Below are 5862 nucleotides of genomic sequence, written 5' to 3' on the forward strand. Positions count from 1 at the left end.
TAAATTTTCGCAACGACAAGCATTTGTTTCTAATTTCGCAACCTCGGAGCTTCTGTTGCGATTAGCAACACTAGGTGTACACGCATGCGATGTGCGCGTGTGGTCGGGAACACTATGACTTGGTTTTACGCCCAAGTCAAAGTTTGGTCAAGTGTTCTATATGTTTTTTCCACCCTTGAAAGTGTAGTCGGGCACTCGGGCTTATCTTTATCTTTCATTCTCCATTTTTTCATTTCATTTCTCAACCTCAGAAGGTTTTAGGTTTTTTACTCTCTCTCTCTTTCATGTCTTCTCGATCTGCTCTGAAGAAGAGTTTCTGTTCTGAAGAAATCCAACCAGGTAATAGGTTTAGATTATAATCAATTGTTCTTTGTTCTGTGTATATCTTTGTTTTCGAATATGTTTGCTATGGATTTCATTTTGAATTTATATTGCAGCTGAAAGCATCAATCTGGGTTTTTAGGTCATCTGTGAGATTCAGAAGCATCGATCTGATAATCAGGTAATAAGGTCATCTTTTTGTTCTGATTTTATGATTTGGTTCCAAATTTTTCGATTTAGGGTTTGTGAGATTTAGGGTATCAAATTATTTTTGTTCGATTTCTACATTTGGGTTTTCTTTCTGGGGTTTCAAAACAGCGATGAATTGGGTTTGTTCTAGGTGACGCTTCAGAGTTTTATCATAGCCATAATTGGGCCTTCAGTAGCACTTGTGATTTCATGGACAACAACAATGAGGGCAATTATACAATTGATCGTGCAAATACATCACTCTAGATGACCCAGAGTTATACTTAACAACACGAATATCTCCTCTCTCTCTAACTTATTATGAGTTTTGTTTGCTTAATGGTAATTACATAGTCAAACTCCACTTTGTTGAGATAATATTGATGCTAATGTCTCGTATGGAAGTCTTGGGAGGCGTGTATTTGACGTCTACGTTTAGGTAACTAGCACCATCATTTTGAGAAGTTTTAATCGTTGGACTAACTTATGATATTCTGTATATAACTTGATAGTTATTGTAGGGAAAACTAGAGTTGAAAGATTTTGATATTGTGAAAGCAGCGGGTGGGGTTTGATAAGGTACATATTGAAATTTTACCTGCAGTTGTGACTAGTAATACCCTGGAAATTCAGTGAAGCCAAAAGCACCTTTAGTAGTTCTGTTCATGGTGGTGCTTCTGCTTCTACAATTGGTGGCAGTGCTAGAAATAAATTCCTACCCCAAAAACAACAACAGCATCACCATCAGCAACAACACATCAGTACAGTGTCACAACTTCTTGCTGGTGGAATTGTAGGAGCTATCAGTAAAACTTGTACTGCTCCTCTTGCTCGCCTCACCATTCTCTTTCAGGTACTGCTCCTAATCTATATAACTGATCAATCCTATCAATACCGAATCAAAAAACGATTGCCCCTTCTGTTAATTTGGGGTTCAATTGCATGTTGGATTTAGGACTAGAATTGTTCAGAGAATAGAACAAAACCCTTTCCCCCTTTTGTAAAGTAAGTGACGATTCAATTCATCAATTTCAGATTTTTATTGACGTCTGATCTCTTTAGGTTCAAGGTATGCACACAGATGTTGCGAATCTAAACAAGGCTAATATGGAGGGAGGCGTCATGGATTGTATCAGAAGAAGGTTTTAGAGCACTCTGGTAAGGGAATCTTGTTACTATTGTTCATTGTCTTCCTTATTCTTCGATAAGCTTAGGGAAAATGGATGTTGCTGAAATTGTCCTGTAACTGTTGTTCTTCTATTGTTTCGGCAGTCGCTGCAGTCAATTCCTGGATTAGAGAGGCGTAGGGAAAATGTTACTTCTGATCTTTTTGTACGATTGGTGGGTGGAGGGTTGGCAGCGATAACAACTGCATCCATTACTTATCCACTAGATCTTGTGAGGACGCGACTTGCGGCACACGTGAGACATGAGCTGCAGGGGAATTTTCTTTACCTTCCCGTTATACAGATGCCGTTGTGTTTAGACATTAACTTGTGTGGCTAAAGTTTTCTCATGTGTTTGGTCATTTCTTAAACTTTTTTCGTATCTCCGTGTTATCTACATTAGCTCTTTTCCGGTGTAGAATTATCATTTAACTATTCAGTTCAACTAATGGCTTTATACACATACTTAGGCTCACTACTTTAGTTCTTAACCGAACCAAAGAACTAAAATCAAATCAAAGGATCCCTAATGGAAAACTCATCTTTTTTCACCAGGAGCTACATGTCTGAGGGATTATGACAGTGCGGGTTATTTTCTTCTACTACGGTCTTTGAATTTTGATGATCAGGTAAAAAGATAGGGTTTCTATATTTTTATCTTGTTTGATTTTAGGAGTTTTGGTAGCCGTAATTAAGCACTTAATGTCAAAGATATCACGGATTCAGTTTATTATCGAAATTACGTGCTTAAATGTTCTTATATTTTAACAATTAACCAGGAATTCAATTTGCTAGAATATGTCTACTGATATATGTAAACTAAGTAATGGTAAAATTACAACACAAAAAGAGAAAACAAATAATTTTCATGCACCCTCTTAGTTCACTTTGTCGCAAGCGCGCCTCCACTTGCTGCGCTAGGCTGCATGGGCTGTAAAACCAAATAATTTGACTTTATGTTTGATGATGTCTCATGTTTGTATGTAGGACCTCACGGAAAGAAGATAGGTGTTTTGGTGGACATTATAGTTGTTTCCGTATTTTGTTTTGTGTGCATTATTTTGGGTGCTCTTTGGTGGAAGGGTTATTTGGCGAGAAAAAAATGAGATCGATTAAGGTAAGTTATTTGTGTTTAGAATATGAAGTTTAGTTCGACTATTTAAAGATATGAGTGTCCAGGGGTAGAAGGTTTTATGGAATCACATCTCCGCGCTTTTGGTGAAAGAGAACGCTGGAACGTTGAAGTTTTATTGCGGATGTTGACAAAGCTGCTTCCGTTCGTGCACCGAAAGTGATTGAGACTTGCTCATTTCCCTCAGCAATGAGATCTCTTCTACATCTTCTGAAACATGGGGATTCTTCTCAATCTCCATGTTCGAATTGCATGCAGGGTGTGTTATACTTTCCTCTCACTTTTCTTGTTTATGAAGCACCGATTAAGTATGCATGAAGTCCTTTTATCATTGTACTCTCTCCATGTATGTGTGTTTATAAGTCAGCCAACATAAGAATCTGCGCTGACCTCCACGTGTTGTTTCTTGTTTTTCTCTAAAGATCATCTTTAAATACATTATTCATTTGTGTGCGCCATTTTGTTCTTTTTTTTCGTTTTGGCCTTGACTGTCCTGTATCATAGTTTCTGGTATGGTATTCACACCAAACCCTTCGATTGTAGCTATTCCTTTGGATTAGGTGAACAATTCTGAACATGATACTACTTGCATGTGTGATTGTATGGTATTGAGATTGGATTTTAGGAGTGTATTATTGTTCTCTTATTCTCATACTTGTCTCTCTGAACTAACTGCATTATCAAGGCTCCTAGTTATTCTTACTACATATTGTAAGTGAACTGAAATGGAACTTTAAAGTTTGTTCTAAGCCTCCTACGACCATACAACTCAATTTCAGTTCACTTATTGTAGAAGAGAGAGTTCTCTTTGCCCTCTCACATGATGTTCTCTTAAATATTTTGCTTGGATTTGCTTCTACATACATCTCCATTTAGTTCACTTATGGTTTTTTGATATTTGCTTTACATGGTTTTGACTTGTCTCAGCAGATAATACAAAATCTAGGGTTTAGTCTTTTGTTTGTGACATCAGTACTGAAACATCAAATTGGTCAAATTGGTTATTATGCAGGTATTTGGGCTCAAGTCAAAAAGCAGTATTGTGGTGATATTTTAGCAGCAGCTGAATCTGTGTATAATTTGCTGAGGAAATTGGTTAAGCAAGTCTCGTGATACTTCTGGTGATATTTTAGTCTTTCTTTTCATGTTTTTCAATGCCTCTGTCAGTTGACACAAACTAGGTTACCCATCCATTTATGAACATCAAAAAATATCAAATATTGCAAGTCAGTCACAAAATTTTAGCTTCAGTAAGTTTACTTGTCTACATTTGTATCAATTGAAGAATCCTTTCTTTTATAATACTATCTAATGGTGATCCTCAACAAGATTCTCAACAATATAGTTTTGTATCGCTGTTGTAGTTTGTATGTATGTGTAGATGTTGAATATGGGGAACTGGGTAATTGCAGGGCGATGAATTCTGACTAGGTCAATAAATATAGACTTGACCTTTTCTTATTGTTGCAAAAACTTAGCAACGTTGAAGATCTGTTGCTAAATTAGAACCAGAACCAACAGTATCTAGTTCCGGTAAGGATATTCCTGTAATTAGCAACAGCTTAGCAACAACAAAAATTTGTTGCTAATAAAAAAATTAGCAACGGCAACGGCTGGTGCGAATTAGCGTTGCTGACCGAGATTAGCAACAGAGCTTCTGTCGTTGCTAAAAATTGCGACACCGCGTTTAGCAACGGCAAAGCCTGTTGCAACCCCGTTTAGCAACATCTAAAGTAGGTTGCTAATACCTTAAAATGGTGTAGTGTGAGTTTAACTCGCTTACATATTTCTCGAAATATGTGTTGGTAAGCTTTCACTTTAACCAAGTTCATCTTATACTCTTGACGAAAGTCAAAAGATGATCATGTGAAAATCACCTGGTAACATCTTACATAATTTGTGTGAGACAGTCATTTGATGTAGACTTGGAATGTTTCGCATTGATCATTCGATCACTTGAAAATTGCTTTGAAGCTAATAGTTTGTGTGAGACAGCTATTCTCGTCTTCCAAGATTGTTTCAATGGTTGAAATGAGAGTTTAGAACAATTGGATTTAAACATAGTATGCATACCTGCATATATGTAATCCATGTCCCGGAACCATGGTATGCATACCCGTATGCGTACTTGTAGATGGTGGATTTTCGATAAGGGATAAAATCGTAAAACCATAATTATACGTGCTCCTGATTCAGCAATCAGATGAGTCTCTCATCGAAGCATGAAATCTCATGCCACAAGAATCTCTGACTGAGAATATTGTCTCTCGGAGTGTATGTGGATATGTAGTCTCTCAGCTGATGCAACGACATATCTCATGAATACTGAGCAATTTCGGAAATTACTTCTATATAGAATCGAAAGATTGGACGGCTCCTGGACAGCTTGCCTGCTAGTATAGAGCAATAACGTCTTCAGGATGTAACAATGTTTTCCCTGACTATATAAAAGAAATATGACGCTTTAACAAGCTCATATCACTCAATTCCTAAATAATTAATGCTCCTAGACGATCGTACTAGTATAGAGTTCTCAATTAATTATTCCTAAATCATTAGATTCATTAACTGAATCCCTGGAAAATATTCTACGTTTTTCATAATATTTCGTTACTTCAATCCATGGTTCTTCCCAGCAGAATTCCATGGGTTAGTAATAAATATTCAACACACGGGCATCTGAGCGACTATCGAGTAAGCCCCGACTAAAATGGTGCAAGTGTACTCAGCAATAATGCGCTAACGAGCACCTGAATGCACGAACGAGCATTCCAAAATACGAAGGAACGATGAACCTATGCAAAATAGGAACAAAATAATAAATAATAAAATATTAATCAAGGTGTTGGGAGACTGGGCCCACCAGCCGGCCGGTCGTGCCGTGGCCAGTCCCACGCCCAATTTTATATTTTATCATATTTTTATTATTTTTCTTAATCTCATGAAAATCCCTTCATTTGAACAAATATCCTTCGTTTTAAGGAAACTCCTCAGTTTCACGGTGTTTCCTTCGCATCAAGGAAATAATATAAAATTGGGAAAGGTGTCGTGGAA

The 5862-nt window shown here is 37.1% G+C and overlaps 1 long non-coding RNA gene across 2 annotated transcripts; it reads left to right on the top strand.

Annotated features, from left to right (window-relative positions):
* Window positions 1–223: 223 nt before the first annotated feature.
* On the top strand, window positions 224–4068 carry LOC113293313. Of its 2 annotated transcripts, none has more exons than XR_003332206.1 (8): window positions 224–339; window positions 438–502; window positions 662–1363; window positions 1573–1668; window positions 1783–2305; window positions 2664–2793; window positions 2842–3067; window positions 3821–4068. It is a non-coding gene; the product is annotated as an uncharacterized LOC113293313 (long non-coding RNA). The 2 variants fall into 2 exon arrangements; XR_003332207.1 differs by having other exon boundaries at window positions 1023–1363.
* Window positions 4069–5862: the final 1794 nt, after the last annotated feature.

This window comes from Papaver somniferum, chromosome 7 (genome assembly GCF_003573695.1).
Source record: "Papaver somniferum cultivar HN1 chromosome 7, ASM357369v1, whole genome shotgun sequence".
Taxonomy (NCBI): domain Eukaryota; kingdom Viridiplantae; phylum Streptophyta; class Magnoliopsida; order Ranunculales; family Papaveraceae; genus Papaver; species Papaver somniferum.